The sequence below is a fragment of the Micromys minutus genome (assembly GCF_963924665.1).
Source record: "Micromys minutus genome assembly, chromosome: 25".
In the NCBI taxonomy this organism is placed as follows: domain Eukaryota; kingdom Metazoa; phylum Chordata; class Mammalia; order Rodentia; family Muridae; genus Micromys; species Micromys minutus.
In genome coordinates, this window is record NC_137960.1 from 17215466 (window position 1) to 17234764 (window position 19299).

The 19299-nt window shown below is 41.1% G+C and overlaps 1 pseudogene across 1 annotated transcript; it reads left to right on the forward strand.

Moving 5' to 3' along the window:
- The first annotated feature begins 16553 nt into the window (after window positions 1-16553).
- On the forward strand, window positions 16554-16831 carry LOC308437230 (selenoprotein K-like; annotated as a pseudogene). The gene has a single exon. The product of its transcript is annotated as a selenoprotein K-like (transcript).
- The last annotated feature ends 2468 nt before the right edge of the window (window positions 16832-19299 follow it).

The following is a 19299-nucleotide window of genomic DNA, read 5'->3' on the forward strand; positions in this document are numbered from 1 at the left end:
CCAGGCCGTAAAAAGACATCTGGAAGGAAAGGACAATTAAGGACATTGGTGTTGCTGTTGCTATAAGCAACGGACTAGGAGCTTAATGCTTACGCTTATAAAAATGAAACCCAGATGTGGAACTCAGGTGAAACCCTGCTGCATTGGAGTGTGATATTTACTCAGTGAGACATAATCAGGAGAGAAGGGATTTATCCACTCAGTACCGTAACAAGGTGTGGAAGATCTCAATTTACGTGAATATGCTGCAAAGAAATACATCATGGTGAGCAACGAAGAACCTCATGCATAAAGTATTTTATGTTAACATACATTTTGAGGGAGGCAAAACATATTTCAGAAGGAAAGGAACATGTAACACATTGGACCTAGAGGATAAAGATTTTGTTTTTTATATGAATGCTAATATCACCTATTTCATTAACTATACTTACTACAAATAATGCTTACAATTTTAGTAGGAATTATTGTCACTACACCATGAACTGTGCCCTTTGTTACCATGTAAGTTTATGTTTAATACATGGTTGACACCTAAATATTAGTAAGGATAAAAGGGTTTAAGAACATCTTACTAATATTTACAAAGAAATTTGGGGAAACTGCTGATTTCGGTACATCATAGCCTCTCACTACAGCTGGACCCATTTACAGGTAGCAGAAGGAACCCTGCTATGGAGCCAAACCTAAACCTCCAATCCATCTCCTATCTTGCTCCTCACAGCAATCTCTCAGCATCTTAAGTTTCCAGGACATCAGCACACCTTATCTAGGTAACATTCCCTTAAGCCATGTTGTTATTGTGAATCCGGCAAAGGACAAATTCCTCTCTCCCTCATTTGATTGTAGAAATACTCCCTTTAGAGACACACACTACCTTTTCCCTTCAGGAGTGCATTGGCTATTTTTGGTCCTCTGCTCTTTTATGTAAGATTTGGACTCAACAACCCAGTTTTGGAGGGAGCAAAGTCGACACCAACTGGAGAGCCAATGAAATGGCTCAGGGGGCCAGGGAACTTGCCCCACACCCAGTGGCCAGAGTTTAACTCCAGGGTGTTCTCTGACCTCTGCTGAAGCACACATGTCCTCCTTCTCTCCATGCTCCCCTCCCCCACATGAATGCAATGAAAAGAAACTCATTGGAATTTATGTTAGAATTGTACTGAATCTAGAGGGAGATTATATGTTTAGGATAGCGAATATTTCTATTTCATTTTATTATTGATTGTTACAGTGTATGTGTGTGTAGTTGTATCGCAGTGTCCTTGTGAAAAAGACAGGACCGCTCTTCAGCTTGTTTTTGATGCAGGGTCTCTCTTGTCTCTGTTTTTGCTCGGCTCTCCAGGCTGGCTAACTAGAGAACTTCTCTGTAATTCCTGTCTCTACCTTCTATCTCACTGTGGGAGTGCTGAAAATACAGGTGTGTCCCAATGCAAACCGAAATGGTCTCTGGGGATGGATCTCAGGTCATTGGGTTTCCAGAGCAACATCTTTTCTTGCTGAGATTTCTTGCTGGCCCCATAGTGGTTATTTTGGTCTATGAATTGTACATAATGGAGAAAACCTTGAGCAAGTGATGCTCTTAGTGAGTTAGTATTTTGACATGACCACAGAATGTCAAGGGATTCGAAGACAAATCAGCCCATGAGAAATTGGCACAGCTGTTCCTCATATGAACCAGGCTCAAGAGGAATGGCTAAGCTCTTCTTGGGAGTCTTTGAGTTTATGAAGGATTGATCAATGTGTTTGAAGACTATATAGTATTTTTGGTTTATATATTATATTATTTATTATATAATATATAAAAGCATATTAAATAAATATATTTTTTATTTGTATAACTCTCTTCATGAATGTTCCATGTCTGTCATCCTGGTATCTGTAGTTACTTACTAAGGACTTTAACCTGATGTCATTTCCACTGGTGTTTACGTTCAATGATTGTTCCCTTGTTTTTGTTTGTTTGTTGACTAATGATTTTGTGTTCTGATTTACTTTTACTGGGATCCATAAGGCTCTCTGTGCCCATGAACAGTTGGCTAAGTTGTTCAGCTTGATATAACAATGTCAAGCTTGTGGGTGGGAGAGACAATTTAGTGTTAAGCATGTGTGCTCTTCTTGCAGAGAATTAGAGTCCTGTCCCCAGCGCCTAAGTAAGATGGGGCATGGGCTGATCAGTCTTGGAGTCCTTGACATTCTATGCTCATGTAAAAAATACACACATGTAGACACACACACACACAGTCTCTCTTTCTTATTTGTGTGTGTGTGTCTACATGTATGTATTTTTCACATGAGCAGAGCCCTCCTACATCAGTGAAGTAATCAAGACATCCCCCCCCCCCAGGGACATGCCCACAGGTTATCCTGATCTAGACAATCTCCATGGGACTCTACATTAGAGACTCACACTCAGAAGTAACCAGTGGAAGAGGAGGGATTTCAGTGTGCTGTCAGCCCCAATATCCATTTTTATGGGCCATTTCACACCTCTGGGCTCTGGGTAGTTAACCTATAATAGGGAACTAGAAGTTCTCCATCGCTATGTCCTGGGTGCTCTGTCTAGGTGAAAGTGTTTGAGAAATGTAAAGCCTGTGCAAATACTTGCCTAGAGTGTCTCTTGAAGCACAGAGTTGGGGGCACTCTTTGTTTACTGCTGGCCTCAAGGAGAAAACACCAGAGAAGCTACAGTGTAGGTGCGATAACTATGGAATGCCGGGCTTGAAAACCTCAGCTTGGAGTGGAGCTATTACCATCCAAAGCATCTCGACTACTGTGCCCTCTCTAATGAAGATGCATAAAGCATTGGCATTTCAATTAGCAGCCATTTTATTGTTTGACTTATTAAAATAAAACCAAAGGTGATTTTAGAAAATATGAGTTTATTTTAATGTGGAAAAGATTAGCTTTCAGCGGTTCTGCAACAGCGGAGTTGCAGACACTGAGCTGGCTTGCCAACCACAGTTGCTACAGTCTTGCTGAACCACTTTGTTTTCAAGCTCCACATGCCTTTCTGGAGCCCGTGGACGGTTGATTCCCATCTAGCCAAAATTAGAAAGAGCAAAGCAGAGTCTTGAAATGTCCCTTTGCTGTGATTGTCTGCTAAACATAAAAATGGAAGAGCATGCCGTGACCTAGTATAAGAATTTGGAAGGTTGGTTAGCAGGCTCTGCATCGGTTACGAAGAACATTAACCCACTATTTCACCTGTCAGTGAGAGGGAACACTGAGGTTTGTGACGTGGTTGTTTTTGGCTTTCCATTTGCTGGGGTATGAAATGTCCAAACAGGTCAGGCAAGGCCCCACGGTAATAGTAGGAGATTCTGTGTGGATGTATACCACTAACAGTAGTGATGAAGAATTACACACCAGACCCAGCACACCTCCTCCTATTAAACACATAGAGTAGATTTCCCCATCTCGGTCCTTTCTGGTTCGCATTCAGAAGTCTAAATGATTCAAAGTATGTTTTGACCTCTATATAAACTTCACTGGTCAGTTGTGCTTAAATTAGCTGTTAGGTAATTGTCTCTCAAACTTAGAGTCTGTATTTATTTTAAACATCTTTAAAACTGTACTTAATTTTTTTATATAGCAGTACAGTTTACATATTAAACAACACCATAATAGAATAATTAGTATCATTTTTAAACAGGAAGATAAACAGAGACAATTTCCAGGCTTCAAGGTCCCTTCCTCCAAGACAAATCTCTCTTAAAGGGTCCATGTGACAGATGCACTCAGTGGCTACTCATGTCTTCTGCTTATTTTCCTGACAGTCAATGGAATTAAAAGGAAATCCAACTTTCAAAATCACTGCCTCAAAGGGATCAGAGCCTTTTGACTTGCAAAATGGTTCTTGCTACCTCAATACCCAGAGAGCTGGACCCACTCACTCATCCACCATGGGAGGGGACAGGGTTGGGAGTTCGGTCACACAACTGAAAGTAGAAAAAAAGCTTAGCTTTATCTCCTCTCTGAGCTACAGTCTGAGCTGTAAATAAACGTCACTCTGCGGTTATGGCTCAGTTAGCGATTGAAGCGATATTTTAGTGCTGAACAAAAACTTGCCTTTCAGCAGCTCTCTCTTCTAATTCCTTCCCACCAATTTACTCCACCGTGAACATGATGATTTCATTTCTTCAAACTCTCTCTTGGGTACATACAGAAAGGTGACCATTTGTTTCTTCGGCATGAAAAGAACATTTTCAGTCGAAGAAAGCAGCCCAAGAGTGATTGAGCATCTGCTATCATCATGGGACTTTTTGTCACCTGTAGTCCTGTCCAACCTTTGGATGTTTCTGTAAGGTGAAAAACACATCAGATGTGGCCTTTTATTGCTTCATGTCCCAACGATGTCTCAGCATTAGAGTTTCATTTGCTGTTGTGGAGATTGGCAGAGCTCCCTGACCTACATCAAGCTATAAGGGACTAGAAGGGGGACATTCCATAAAAATCATACCCTTGGTTCACATTTGGAAGTGCTGAGCCAAAACACGCGTTTGCAAAGCTGCCATACCAACAAATGGCAAATAAACATTATAAAAAGATCAAGAGATGTCTTTGGTAAAAGGCGTTCTTCCCCAAAGTCCACTATCTTTGTTGAAGTGAACTTGGCTCATCTTCATTTAAGAGGATTCTTGGAGCAAGGCAATTTTTTGAAAGGGTATTTTTTTCATATTTATTTAATGTGTGTGTGTGTGTGTGTGTGTGTGAGGGGGGGGGTTGGGAGGGAGGGAGGGAGGGAGGGAGGAAGGGGGGGAAAGAAATCGAGAGAGAGCATGCACCTGCCTATGCAGGCCAAAATGTGTATGTGGAGGTCAAAAAGCAATTTGTGGCAGTTAGTCCTTTCTTTCTGTCACATGGATCGTGGAGAGTCATCATATATCCTAAGACTTGGAAACAAGCAAATTTACCTACACAACCATCTCTCTGGCCATGAATACATGCTTCTCATGTGTCATTCACATATTTTTGAAATATTCTGTGTAGTAACCACCCACGTGATTTCCATTTGAAAGTGTTGGGCCAGAGCACACTGACTAGGAACTCTTAGTATGCTACTGGAGCACATTGTTTTGTCCTAAAGAATTTTCACGTATGATAAATTGGTAGCTTTGTTATCTATTGCAAGTACTGATATTGCATCTCCAAGTGGCATTGCTGAATCTCAAGAGAAGAACTCAGGACAGGCGCTGATGTGTCCCTTTGGATGGCAGATCAGCTAAGGGCGTGAATAGGTCAGTAATGGTTTCCCCAACATGCTACACTGCCTAGGACCATTCATTGCCTTGTGTTCTCTCAGGTGCAGGGTAATCTGTGGAGGGCTTTTACTGTGGTATCTCTTTCCAGCTGTTGTTGGAGGTCTCAGACAGTTAAATGAGAAAGAACAAGAGAGAAAGAAACAATGTTCCTTGTATAGAATCTGCTGTATTGCTTGATTTCTGTCTTGCATACCTGTCGGTTTATATAGCATTCTTTGATGATACTTGGGGTCAGGATACACACAGGAGATGCTGTGACTATGGTGTGGTACAGCATCGCCTATCACAGAACGAATTTATTCACTTGTCCACTGACACAATATTTTTTTTCTCCCTTTCCCGGTGGTAGCAACAGTTTTGGGAACCCGAGCAAAGCATTCACTTTCAAGACAGATCTTGAACAATAGCTGCATCTGGTTCTTCAAAGCCCAGGCAGGCTCAGCGCTGTTGAATTCATCTTCAGCTCTGAATAGAAAGGGGGCATTGTTGGAAGAATAACTAGACAGCCTTTCATGTGTTCAATTTCAAGCCTTTAATTTTTTAGATGTAAAGCATAATAAGAAGCCTTTCAACCCCTACCCCCGCAACCCCATTCTCCTATAAACTTAGTGAAATCCTACATGTTGAAGTAAATGATTCTGAGAGCCACTATCTCTTCCCGGGGCTACACTGCAGACTTCAAGCTAACAAGATTAATACCAAAAGGCGGCATTGCTCTATGCACAATGTCTGATACCAGAGTAATTTGTTGCGAAAAAATGAGGCAATGTGTCTGACTCTGTTGTTATGGTCATGATATTTATGCTCGTAAGGATAAAGTTACTCATTTCAGAATGGTAACAGGATGGCTTTCATGTACCTTTAAGATAACTTATGTCAAACACTTGGCAAAATGCTTGAAGCCATTTTGATATTAAAAACTTATTGCAAGTATCTAGCTAGAAAAACCAGTAGACATTAGTTAATGATCAATTAAGATAGATTATGTCTCCCGCTTCTCATTTAACTTTCTAATAACCCATTTGCTTTTTTCCCCTAAAATGGATCAATAAGAAATGATTCCAAGTTGTTTCAGGCTTCCATTTTCTGAGAAACTGAAGCTCTTTAAAGAAATTAGCTATTCTCTTGCAAGTTGTTAATTCTTATGGATGTTACAGATCATATTTTTATCCTGTAGATTCTACATGCTCATTTTCTCTTTAATCACTGCACACTAACCTGATAGTTCTGGGGGGGGGTAATTTTATTAGTTCTAAGACATTTTTAAAATGGACCTATTCTAAAATTAATCATATTGGACGTCATAGTACAAACAGCCCTTCATTACTGCACTGTTGCTTAGAGGAAACTAACTTTCAAAATGTTTAACTAAAAGTATAAAGTGGAGGACATTGCTATCTTTAATTTCTTAATCATTTTGGCCCTTGTTTTTTTGTTTGTTTGTTCATTTGTTTTGTCTTATTTGACACCTTACTCGGCACCCAAAGCTCTCATTAGTTTAAGCTGGAATCTGGGAGTTGAAGAATCAAATTCTTTGATGTTTTTCCTCAGCAGAGGATACAAGAGCATCTTCCTATCTAGTATGTTACAGAGGGAGATGCATTTGAACAAGAGTGGGACCTTTGAACTTTCAGCATAGTGAGGGAGGGATGCTGGGCCTGGGAGGAAGGATTAAGCCTCTCCATGGTTGCTCTAGAGGGAAAAAGACACATTTCTGCATGTGTATAATTTACCACTTCATTTAGCAATTGCTAAGTTGTAAGCGAATGCTAAAATGGGAGAGAAGAAAAGCAAAAATAACTTCAGGACAAAGATAAGTCAGGTGGTGGTCCTGGAGGGTACAATTCATTTCTGAAAAATTCGACCTCAGTTACTTTCTTAATGTACAGATTTCCACTTAATTTCATTAGATCATCATTTAATTTAATTGGGCCCAATTCCTCTTTCACTCTATGCTACTGAAAAGTCATGTTTCTCCCAATGGTTTCAGCTCAGTAGCCTTACTCATTCCTTCTCAGTTTAGCTGTTACTCTTGGCCATGGTACAAACTGGCTGGAAGCTCGCCATCTCTCTGAGGGTCTTCCTCCCCCTCTCTGTATGCTCTCCATTAAAAACTGGAATTCAGTGTTAGCGTGGTACTGCATGCATGTAATGCCCACACTCCGGAGGTGGAAACTGGAGGACCAGTCACTAAGGTTGTCCTTAGCTAGATAGTGAGTTTGAAGCCAGCCAGGACTACATGAGACCTCGTCTCAAACAAGACAAAACTAAAATAATAGAATTGGGATCTCAGAGCAGGCTGGAGAGATTGTGCCAAGGTTAAGAGCACTGACTGTTCTTTCAGAGGACCAAGATTCAGTTCCCAGCATCCCCATAGTGGCTCACAACCACTTATAACTCTAGTTCTAAGGAACCCAGCATCCTCTCCCCTTGTTTCCATAGATACCGCACACACATGTGGTATGAAGATATAACCTCAGGCACACATACATACATATAAGTAAGAATTTAAGACATGAAATATTTTTGCTTAGGTAATAATCTTTCCCACAGACATAGGATGTGAAGGAAGAAAGAGACACTTTTGACAGTGAGTACAACAGCAGCTGTACCCAATGCTGGCTTGGGGTCTTTGTTTTACTGTTTGGTGCTTAGCATTCTGTGTGTTTTATCTTATGTCATCCTCACAATGCAAAGCAGGTTAACACACAGAAGCAAATGTGCTCAACCTATGTGGCCACAAAGAGAGCATCCTGATTAGAGCAGCAAGCAGGTGTCTGGTTCTCTAGCTAACTGCTCCGTGTTTTCAAATGCACCAGAATGGGGTGCAATGGAACAGATCTCTCTTTGTCAGCCAGCCTGCTCCTCATTCACAAGATCTAGCTTCCCCAGAACACATAGGAATCAGTCAGGGTCTTTGTCACTTTGTAACAAAAGCAGCCTTTTTGGTCATTGTCACTTTGTAACAAACTCAGCCTTCCTCCGCCCCCCCCCCCCAATTTCTGTGAGCTCACCATAATGGCAACTATCATCTGTATTTCCGGCCCCATTCTGGTGTAATCTCTGTAGGACAGGAACCTGTCCTCTCTAACACCCCATCCTGCTGAGCCACCAGGTTCCATTCATGACTGTGCACGTACTTTCCCCATCTGGGCATATTTTCCCTGCCTCTACCTAATTCCAAAGCAGCTTTCATATCTTTTAAGTTCCTAGGGAAACATCCCACTCTTGATACCAACTTCAGGACTAGTTTGTATGTCTGCTATAACCAAACCTTAAGGAATTTAGAAACCATACAAAGTTACCTTTTGGAGCCAGAGGCCTGGAGGTCCATGGCCAATTGTAAGATTTGGAATTTATTGAGGATATTTCTTACAGGCTCTGCTTTGTCTCTGTTTCCAGATGATGAGAAATGAAAGCAGCCCTTTCTTGTTTAGTTTATAAAGGCATTAATTTAGTCTCTAAGTGATTCTCTCATTGCTTAATCATATATCCAAAGGCTTCACCTTAATACAATCACCATATTGACTATTCCATATGAGCTGGTAGGTGTCAACATTCAGATTACAGAGAATACATGGATCAAGAGTAATAGAGAGCATTATTACTGTATATTATTTGTATATTCTGGTTACAAAAGCTGTCATAAGACAATTGAAACACACACATTTTTGAAACGTTAGATATTGTTGACAAAATTAATATTTATTCAAATTAGAAAAGGAGACTACATTTTTTTTAAAACTAAACATCTTGTAATGCCAGAATGTTCTTTTCTTTATTTCGTTGAACAGTGATTGCAGAGGTAACTTGACTCCTTGACCTTGGGACTTTTAAACCAGCCCACACATATGGTAACATCCAACTCTCCAGTTAGGGTTTGTTTGTTTGTTTGTTTGTTTGTTTGAATCTCTAGTCCAGTTTCCACTTCCTGAGAGCAGGCATTTCAGTGATAGGCAACTAATGCCTGGCTCCAAGTTGGGTTTTTAAATGACAATTTCAAGAACACTTGGAAACATTTAAAAGGTGAAATTTAAGTGAACTATTTGTGGACGCCAGAGTTGATGGACTAGCTTTTGCTCTGTCCCCTGAATTGAAGGAGACGGTGGCTTAGGTGTAGCGTTGTGAGTGGATCAATGGACCCACCCAACTAATACGAAAATGAATGTACTTGTGGTGTGTCTGTATCATTAACGTAGCAATTAATAACTTAAATCACTCTTTCTTAAAAAGTTAGACTGGTAACATAGGGACAGTGCCTAGAGTCTCAACCAATTAGAAAGGCACACTTATGTGTTTTGTACTGTATCTAACTGCAGTCTGATTCTATAGCTAACTGCTCTGTGTTTTCAAATGCACTAGAACAGGGTGGAATGGAACAGATCTCTCTTTGTCAGTCAGCCTGCTTCTCATCCACAACAACACCCAACTAAAGACAATAATTGAATGGATTCTCAGACCTGTCATGTGATTTTAGTACTATCCACTCATAACCAGTCTTCCTTTATCTCAGTTCCTCCCCAACTCCAGCCTTAGAAATATATTTCTGACCGTGTTTCAGAAGGCTCTCTGATAGGCAAATGCTTTTTATTTTTAAAGGATATAATCTCTATCCTGTGACCTGAATCATGTTCATTAGTATGTGCTGAGTGAGATCATAGTGCTCTCGGCACATCGTTTTATACTTCATGAGAGTCAAGGTCAAAATATGGTGCATGGGTTTCAGTGGGTTCATGTCTTTTGAGGGGAAGGAAAAAGAAAGAGATCATTTGATCTGTGATTGATAGCTCAGTCCGATGATTTTTTGATTATGTCTCCAAACCACCCCTACTCTGAATTTTTATAAGGATTAGTGTTTGGATTACGAGTCATAGTCTTCAGTTGGAGTCATATTTTGTCCTTTGGGATAGTTGTCCGTGTCTAGGGTCATTTTTGGTGGTCACAGAGAGAAAGGTGTTCTCAGCATCTAGAGAGAAGACCAGATTAGCTGCTGGAGATCCCCAAGCCTTAGAGCCTGAGGAAATTCCCAATCCAATGTGCCAGCCTTGCCCTTTTCATGAAGAACTGTGGAGCCCAGTTCCACTTGGGGTCATGCTCACTGAAGCCTCAGTGGACCTGAGGTCATGAAACTCCAAGATGTGGTCAATCTTTACCTATTGTCCCCCCCCCCACCTCCCATTTTTTCCCCAGTTTGTCTAAATATTTTGCTACTCTTCAGATTAGCAAAATTTAGGTACTAACTGATTAAGATCAGTTTACAAAACATTTCATTTTTGTTTTTAATTGTGTGTGTGTGTGTGTGAGAGAGAGAGAGAGAGAGAGAGAGAGAGAGAGAGAGAGAGAGAGAGAGAGAGCGAGCACTGGCTTTCAGGGAAAAGTATATACAAGCATTTGCAGATTTGCAGGTCTTCTCAAAGACAGCATGGGATGATTACCTTGGAACTGGAGTCTCAGAGGCTGTGAGCTTTTAACTCTGGGTGCTGGGAACTGAACTCAGGAACCTTGCAAGAGCAGCATTGTTCTTCTGCCGAGCCATCTCTTCAGCCCCCAGTGTTTAATTATATTTTATCATAGGACTTGAAAATGTAGTACTTGTAAAATTACCAGCATCTTCTTTTTCAGAAAATTAGTGTGAAAGCCAGTAAATGTGCCTCTAACATGTACAGCTATAATTAAGTTTGAAAATAACAGCCATCTGTCCTGTCCTTTGGAAAAAAAATAAAACAGAATTATTTAGAAAAAAATGGAAAGGTTATCTAATTTACAAATTGTTCAAGTCGTTAAAAGTTAATCACTTAAAATACACTAAGGAAATATATTTTTTCTACAGTCAGCCTAGTTTTTATTTTTTTAAGAAAATGTTGAAGTCCCAGTATTCCAGTCTTTAGGAAAAATCTTCACTTCTATACTTTATTTGTAAAACCATCTAGTTCTTAAATTTATTTTATTTAGTAGGCAGTGGGTGTGTATGCACATGTGTGGTATATGCATTTGTATGTTTGTGTGTATATGAGTATATTTGTGCATGTGTGTGTGTATATGTGTGTATATGCATGTGGTTGTTCATGTGCATGTGTATGAGTGTGTGTGTGTGTATGTACTTGTGCATGTTGTGCTTATGTGTGTAGTATGCAGGTGCATGGGTGAGTTTGTATGTGTGTATACACATGCCATGGCATATGTGGAGAAATCAGAGGACAACCCATGGGAGTCAGTCCTTTTCTTTTACAGTGTTGCCTCTGGGGATCAAACTTGGGTATTTAGGAGTGGTGGTAAACACTTTATCCACTAAGCCATCTCCCGGACCCTTAACATTATTATATTTTAAACTTTTATTAGTTCTTTGTGAATTTTACATCCTGTACCCCAATCCCACTCATCTCCCCTCCCTTCATACCTTCCTTCCACCCTGCCAACCCCCCTCCCAACAGAGGAAAACAAATCTCACTATGGAAGCTACAGTGTGTCACAGTGTGTCCCTCACTACACCCTTTTGTCCACACTTCTTACTTTCAACCATGCTCATCCCTTGGTTCAAGGCCTCCGGCTTCTACTACACTACCAATACTTGAACCTCACTGGAACTCCTCTTAACTATCCTGTTGTTGCTCTGTGTCATGGAGATCCTGTAGTTTTGGATCTGTAGGACTGGCCTTTTCATGCATTCCAGCAGTTTGTCAGTAGGGTAGATGTTAGAGTGACCCAATTCAAAGCTCTGAATCTGGGCCTGAGATGTATCTGATCTTGTTAGCCCACCAGCCTCTCCCACACCCACACTACCACCGTGGCAAATTCTCCTGCCTGCCTTGGCTGGCCCATCCAATGCTGGAGCCAGCAAGGCGGAGAGCCAGCTCTCCCTAAAATTTTTTTTAAAGGAAAAAGTGAGCAAAAGAATGTCATACATTTAGACAATGTGTAGTGGGTAGAAGAATTTGCTACTCTTAAACTCAAAATATTTTCAACTTAAAGATTAAAAACAAGATAAGGTGAAGAACCTTATGAAGTATGAAGTAATTTTATTTTGAAATTACACCAAAGTTCTGACCATGTATTAGCACCTCAGCTATTCTCTCAGGACATATAATAATGACTCCACTCAATCTACCTGTATGTTTTGGTTCGCCTTAATGAATGCAAGAAAATCAACCCTTGATGTGGAAATGAACTTGTGTACCTATGCATTTTTGATGACAATATCCTAATTTGTAAGAGATTGTTTAAAAAAATGAAAAATGTATAATAAAACATAAATTAAAAAATATAGTACTATGTAATGATTGGTAGCAAGGTCCAGAAACTTAACTCCATAAAAGTTAAATAATGATTAAATAAGAACCCAATGATTTAGTAGATGTAGCTCTGCTAATGGTCTTTCTCCCACAAATAACACTTTTACACTTGCTTGAGTAGCAAGCTTTCACGGCACAGATGGATAGGAGGCATTTGCCCTATCCCGCTTCCCTTGCAGCTATGGTATAGGCACATGAGTCCACGACAGTTAGTTAATGAAACATAAGAAACATTGGCTTAAGAGCCTTGAAAAGACTTTCCTACTTGACCAAAAGACAAAGGCCTTCAGGAGGACCCCATTTTTATTTCTGCCTTCGGGTATAACTCCATGAGGATATGATATTATAGGGATTGCACAAGAAATGTGGGACAAAAACTGATGTATTCTTCTAAATCAATGCTAGAATAATCCATCCCTTCTCCTTGCTACATGAGGAAAAAAAGTGTCCTTTTTCCTTTGTGTGGAATGTGCATGTGTGTGTTTCCAGAATCTTCCTTAAGTACCTTCTCTCTCTCTCTCTCTCTCTCTCTCTCTCTCTCTCTCTCTCTCTCTCTCTCTCTCTCTTGAGGCAGGGGTTCTCAGTCAAATTCAGAGTTCACTGGTATAGCTAGTCTTGCTATCATCCAGCTTGCTTAAGGATTCCATGTCTCTGCCTTCTGGGGTTAGAATTACAGAATATACTCCCAAAGCATTTCCACAGACTCTGGGGATCCAAACTCTGCTATCCATGTTCTTATCCGTTCATGCTTTAACCACTGAGCTATCTCCCCAGGCCCTGTACTCATATTTGATTAAAAAATGTTTTATTATGTGTAGTCAAAAGCACTCTTATATTGCTGACTAAAGGGATGGCTAGCTTCAAAAAATTCAAGAGACTTGATGATTGTTACTCTGTACTTCTTGGTGTTGGCTTCATTACTGGTCTTCAAGAATAGTAGCTCCATATCAGTTCAATCTAACACGCCGTTTCAGTTACAGGTTAAAGAGACTAGTCTACAAAAGAATCCCAAGGCAACCTAGAGTTCATACAGTCACCTGACTCGAGTTCTCCACTCTTACCTGGACGCATTCTCTGGCAAAGGGGCACAACACATAATGATCAGGTCTCCTGACCACTGCCAGAGCTAGCCGTGGTATCTGTAATACCCAGAACAGAGTGGGGTAGTTGGCCAGTGGAAAAGGCAGGCAGCTGCTTGCTATGCAGACAGAAAGAATGAGTGAATGGGATGCAGATGTTCAGTGCAGTGATGAAAGCAAATGAATTTGGGCATAGTCACACACGGAACATACAGCCACAAAGCAAAGGAAGTGTTCATTCTACTGACCAACTTTTTAAAAAGAAATTAGCCATTGAGCCCCTAATATAGTCTATCATGCAGATGTAGAGGATACAGAAATTAAGGCACACACCATCTCTTCTTCCAGTGTAATGAAGGAGACAGAGGAAGGTGATGGTTGTACAAAGGAAAGGAAGACAAGGTAGAGTCTTAGTCTGGATTCCCTTGACTGTGATAAAGTGTCCTGACAAAACAACTTAATGGCAAAAATGTTTACTTAAGGTCACAGTTCAAGGTACAATCCATCACGGCAGGGAAGTCAAGGCAGCAGGAGCTAGAGGGATCTGGCTGTGCCATATGCATAAGCAGGATATAGAGAAATGGACGAGGGCTTCTTGCTAGTACTCAGCTCTCTTTCTCCATTTTTAATTCAGGTCGGGACTCCAGTTCCAGGGAGTGGTCCCACCCACAGTTAAGGGGAGTCTTCTTACATCATCTAATGTATCAAGATGACCAGAGTTCTGTCTCCCAGGACTCTAGGTCCTGTCCATTGGACAGCTAACACTAACCATCATATGTAACTTGAACTAAGTCTAGAATGACAGAAAGTTGGCACAAAACCTTCCAGGAATAGGAAAGATGACAGCTGGGTGTCAGGAAGTTGTGATGGTAACACAAGCAAGGCAAACTGGCCGGGACTAGTGACCTCGACACACTTGGCTAATTCTCCATGAGCGGCAACTCCACCATGACATGGTTTTTTTAAGAACGAAAGGTGACTTGGGAAGTGGGGAAAGATGGGACCTTGAATGAGTTCCTAAGCTCTTTTCATATTTAGGATGTGACCATTCTTATTTATTTATGTATGTGCATGTGTGTGCATGCATTTATGCACACGTGAATGACCACAGAGTCCAAAAGAGGGTGTCAGACTCCTTGGAACTGGAGTTACAGATTTCACCACTCCATGGGTGCTGGGAAGCAAATCTCAGGTCCCAGCAAGTGCTCTTAACCATCTCTCCAGCTCTGGAGTCTTAGTACCACCTTACAGAGACCTAAAAACACAGAGTTTCATTTTGACCAATCATGTAAGCAAATGGCACCTGGCCCAATTTTCTAATTATTACCAGAAGAGATCACCCGCGTACAGCCACTTAGAGTAACAGGTCTCGGGAATGGTCATGTTGGGAGCACATCCTGAAGTGAACAACTCCATCTCTATGGTGATGGCCTACTATTTTCCTGGTGGCCATTACCGAGGATGCCCTGTGGTTAACGTTCAACACTGAATTAGTAGTGATTTCTGGTTTGCTTTGCTTCTCTGAGATATAGTTTGGTAACACTCAAATAGTTAAAACTAAGCCCCAACTTATGTTGGCTTTCTTTTCTTCATATAAGGTTTCTGGGGTTCACTCACTTCCAGCTGCCAAGATGTTAGCATGTTTGTAGGTAAGTGTTATTAATGGAATTTGACTTCCTGAGCCCATGATTGCCCATATATTATATGTATTGAGATATAAAACAAAGCCATAAAGGGGAGAAAGAAAGGGAACAGAAGCTCCCAAGAGAGAGTAAAAATGTCCAAAGAAGGTTTCTTCTGGGATGGTTCCCATGGTGAAGGATTCAGAACATAAATAGGATGGATGGCAGTTCATCTGAACCTTGATACCTATATAAGATGCACCACTTTTTCTTTGAATATATTTTGTTTAATAAATATTGATTTATTCTTCATCTTGACTTTTTGGCCATGCTACCAAAGTACTTTTGCTAAGTAACCTCTTCATTTTTTTTAATATTTACTTATTTATTATGTATACAGCATTCTGACTGAATATATGACTACAGGTCAGAAGAGGGTGTCGGATCTCTTGAAGATGGTTGTGAGCCACTGTGGTTGCTGGGAACTGAACTCAGGACCTCTGAAAGAGCAGTCAGTGCTCTTAACCACTGAGCCATCTCTCTAGCCCATTTACAGACTTTTAAAAAATTATTTTTTTTATTATATGTCTATCTACCCTGTCCCTGTCTTCAGATACACCAGAAGATGGCATCAGATCCCATTACAAATGGTTGTGAGCCACCATGTGGTTGCTGGGAACTGAACTCAGGACCTCTGGAAGAGCAGTCAGTACTTCAGCCCAACCTCTTCTTTTATTTTTGAGAACCTTACATCATTCTAAAAATCTGTCCTGCTGTTCATATAAACTTGGAACACGTCTACCTTGACAGACAACTCCTAGGCAGGCATGTTTACCCAGGAGCTCTCTCCCCAGCCCTGACTGGTGACATCTTGGGTTTCATCTTAGGAAACAACTTCCACTATAGATTTTGTGCCAGGTAGATTTTTTTTTTTTTTTTTTACCAACTTAACACAAAATAGGGTCATCTAGGAGGAGGAACCTTCAGTTGAAAAAATGCCTCCATTTGAATGGCCTGTAGGTAAGTCTGTAGGTCACTTTCTTGATTGATGATTGGTGTAGGAGGTTCTATACCATGCTAGCCCTGGGAAGGTGGTCCTGGGCTGTACATAAAAGCAGATTAAACTAACTACTCTCGTAAGCAATAACCATCATATTTACATGGGTTCTGCTTCAGCTCTTGTCTTAAGTTTTCTACCCTGACTTTTCACAATAAACTATAACCCGGAGGAGTCCAGGTACAGCAACATCTGGGCGTCCAGTCTTCTCAGTCGCTAGGAAGCGGGCAACCGGAGGGAAGATGGTTTACATCTCGAATGGTCAAGTGTTGGACAGCCGGAATCAGTCCCTGTGGAGATTGTCTTTCATAACAGATTTTTTCTGGAAAATAGCAGAATTTGTGGGTTTTTTTTTTTTTTTTCAAAACTCTGTTTCAGAAAGATGTGAAGAAGAGACTATGGGAGCCCCTCTGATTCCAGATACGATGATGGAAGAGGGTCTCCAGGAAACCCTCCACGAAGAATGGGTTGGATCAGTCACCTTCGTGGTCCCAGCCCTCCTCCAATGGCTGGTGGATGAGGAAGGTAAATGTCTGGTCTGAGAAGCAGACAACTAGACATACACATTCGTAGAAGGAAGCCATCAAGAGGTGAAGAGCGGCTCATGCGGGAGAAGATGGTGTATGTTCAAACGAGGATTGCTCTGTGTCCTCACAGATGAATGAGGTCATGCTGGGAACTCCCTCTGCAGGATCTGGCCTGACTGACATGCAGGTCTATAAATGTACATGTTTGTCTCCTTATCTTTTTTGTATAGTTTACTAAAGTACTAATATAGATTTAAAAAGTAAATATTTTTAGGTTGCAAAACTTGATTTGTCATCTTTATATGATTATACCCAAAATCTTTGATCTGGAAGAAATAACGGCCATGTATTTAGTTCTGGAAAAACAAAACTATAACCTGTAAGCTAAAATAAACCCTTACTCCGATTCTGAATTCCCTGTCTCCAATTTTTCCCCCGCTACTTTAAAACAGCCTCAAACAGCTATGGGAATTCTCAAGTCTACAAAATGCAGAACTTGAACTTGAGAGAAAAGTTAATATTTGTTAGGTAAACACTGAGAGATTTACCCTTCTGAGGCATAGCATTTTTAGTTCCGTGTATGTCTCATTAGAGTCAAGAAATTACACCAGGGACAGAAACCACTTAGCACGCTTCAGCTTACCCATCCAGGAATTCGATTACTGGGAGACAATAAAAAAAAAATGAACTTAAAAAAAGTATTTGAAACCTCATAGACGTCGTCTCCTGCTAAGGGTCTGCTCAAAGTCTGACATGGAGCATAGAAGAAAGCATCGATTCAGAAATATTAGCCGTGACACACTAATTTGCACGTGTGCATCATGATGAGAGATGAGAGGAACGGACTGCTCTGTTTGTTTGAGGGATTGGGAAACTCATCTGGGGGAGGGACTGGCTTCCTCTGGGATCTGATGTAGAAGACTATAGGAGTGGGCACACAGCTTATTTAAGCTGCATTTGCTGCCTTTCCCTTTACTGTGAGAATTTGAGCCCTTTGTAGATGAAGCCAAGCCATAGCTTTAGATAATACAGCATTCTTCTTTCCCTTGAATATTCAGTAGCATTATCAGGACAGCAGGAAACACTCAGAAGGGCAAGGAAAGGCAGCATGGCAGCTTACTCCAGGAAGCAAGCGATAGAGCTCCTTGGTTTACCACTGTGCAGGAAAGGGGCCTTCCCTCTGCTCTGGATTCCATAACAGTGAGGAAATTACGACTTGACTTTGCACTGAGGTGACGGCTCAAGTACTGGATAAAGTACTTACCTCGTAAGCATGGGTCCTCAAGTTTAACCTTCAGAAACATCTGTAATCCTAGCACTGAGGAGGCAGAGACAGGAGGATCCTTAGGGCTCACTTTCCAACATGGCCTACATAACACACACACACACACACACACACACACACACACGCACACATGCACACATGCACACACACAGTATATGATTTGATTGTCATATACTTGGTATTGCTATTACTATCTGTTAGTGCATGTGTGCCTGTGCACATATAAGTACACACACATATGCACGAACACACACACACACACACACACACACTCATACACAGCATCTGATTTGATCATTATATACTTGGTGTTGCTATCAGCCATTGACAGGCTTGGGCTATCCTTAGGAGTTAAGGCTTTTGGGAGTCACCATTATCAGACCAATCTCTGGTGACACATTACCATCCCTGAGGCTCTTGGGGGACTTTCTGAAGCTCTACCAGGCCCCTGTCACCACCCTTGCAGCACCAGAAGCAGCGACCTCCCTTGTGTCCACGGACATCAGTTCAGAGAAACTGTCCATTTACTTTGGAACAAAAACGTGGCAACGCAAGCACACACTGCCTGTCTTGGGGTGTGGCCCATTGTCTTTCTTCTCTGTGAGTCAAGAAAGGAAGGTAGTTAAGGGAGAACCACCACGAGCAAGCTTCACTAGCTGTCAGAAAAAACCAAACACACCACAGTCCACAATAGGCAGCACATGATCTAAATGCACCAACAGTTGTGTGGTTAGAAATATCCTTCCTTGCCATCCCAGCCCAGTCCCTCCCCAGAGAAAATCAATTTGTTATTCTATAAATATTTCAAGTATGAATAGCTGCACATATATGTCTTCTTTCTCCTCCTATGTGCACCTCCATCTTCCTACACCATCGTTGGATCCTGAGTACTGTCATGATTGGCTTAGTGGTGTCTTATTTGTGAGTATTAGATTGATAGGACTTTGTGGCAGAGTTGCAAAGGAAATTCGTTGGTGATGGACTTGTCTTCTCAATTCAAGCAATGGGCCATCCATGACAAAGCCAAGGCCAGAGAAAGCAGTAGGAGGCATACAGACAACGATGCTTAATGGAAATATCCAACTGAAAAATACAGTTGGAATGGATTGCTTGGTTTTCTCTTGAATGTAAAAACAGTATTGTACAGTGTTTAGACTAAAATTAAGAGAAAAACTT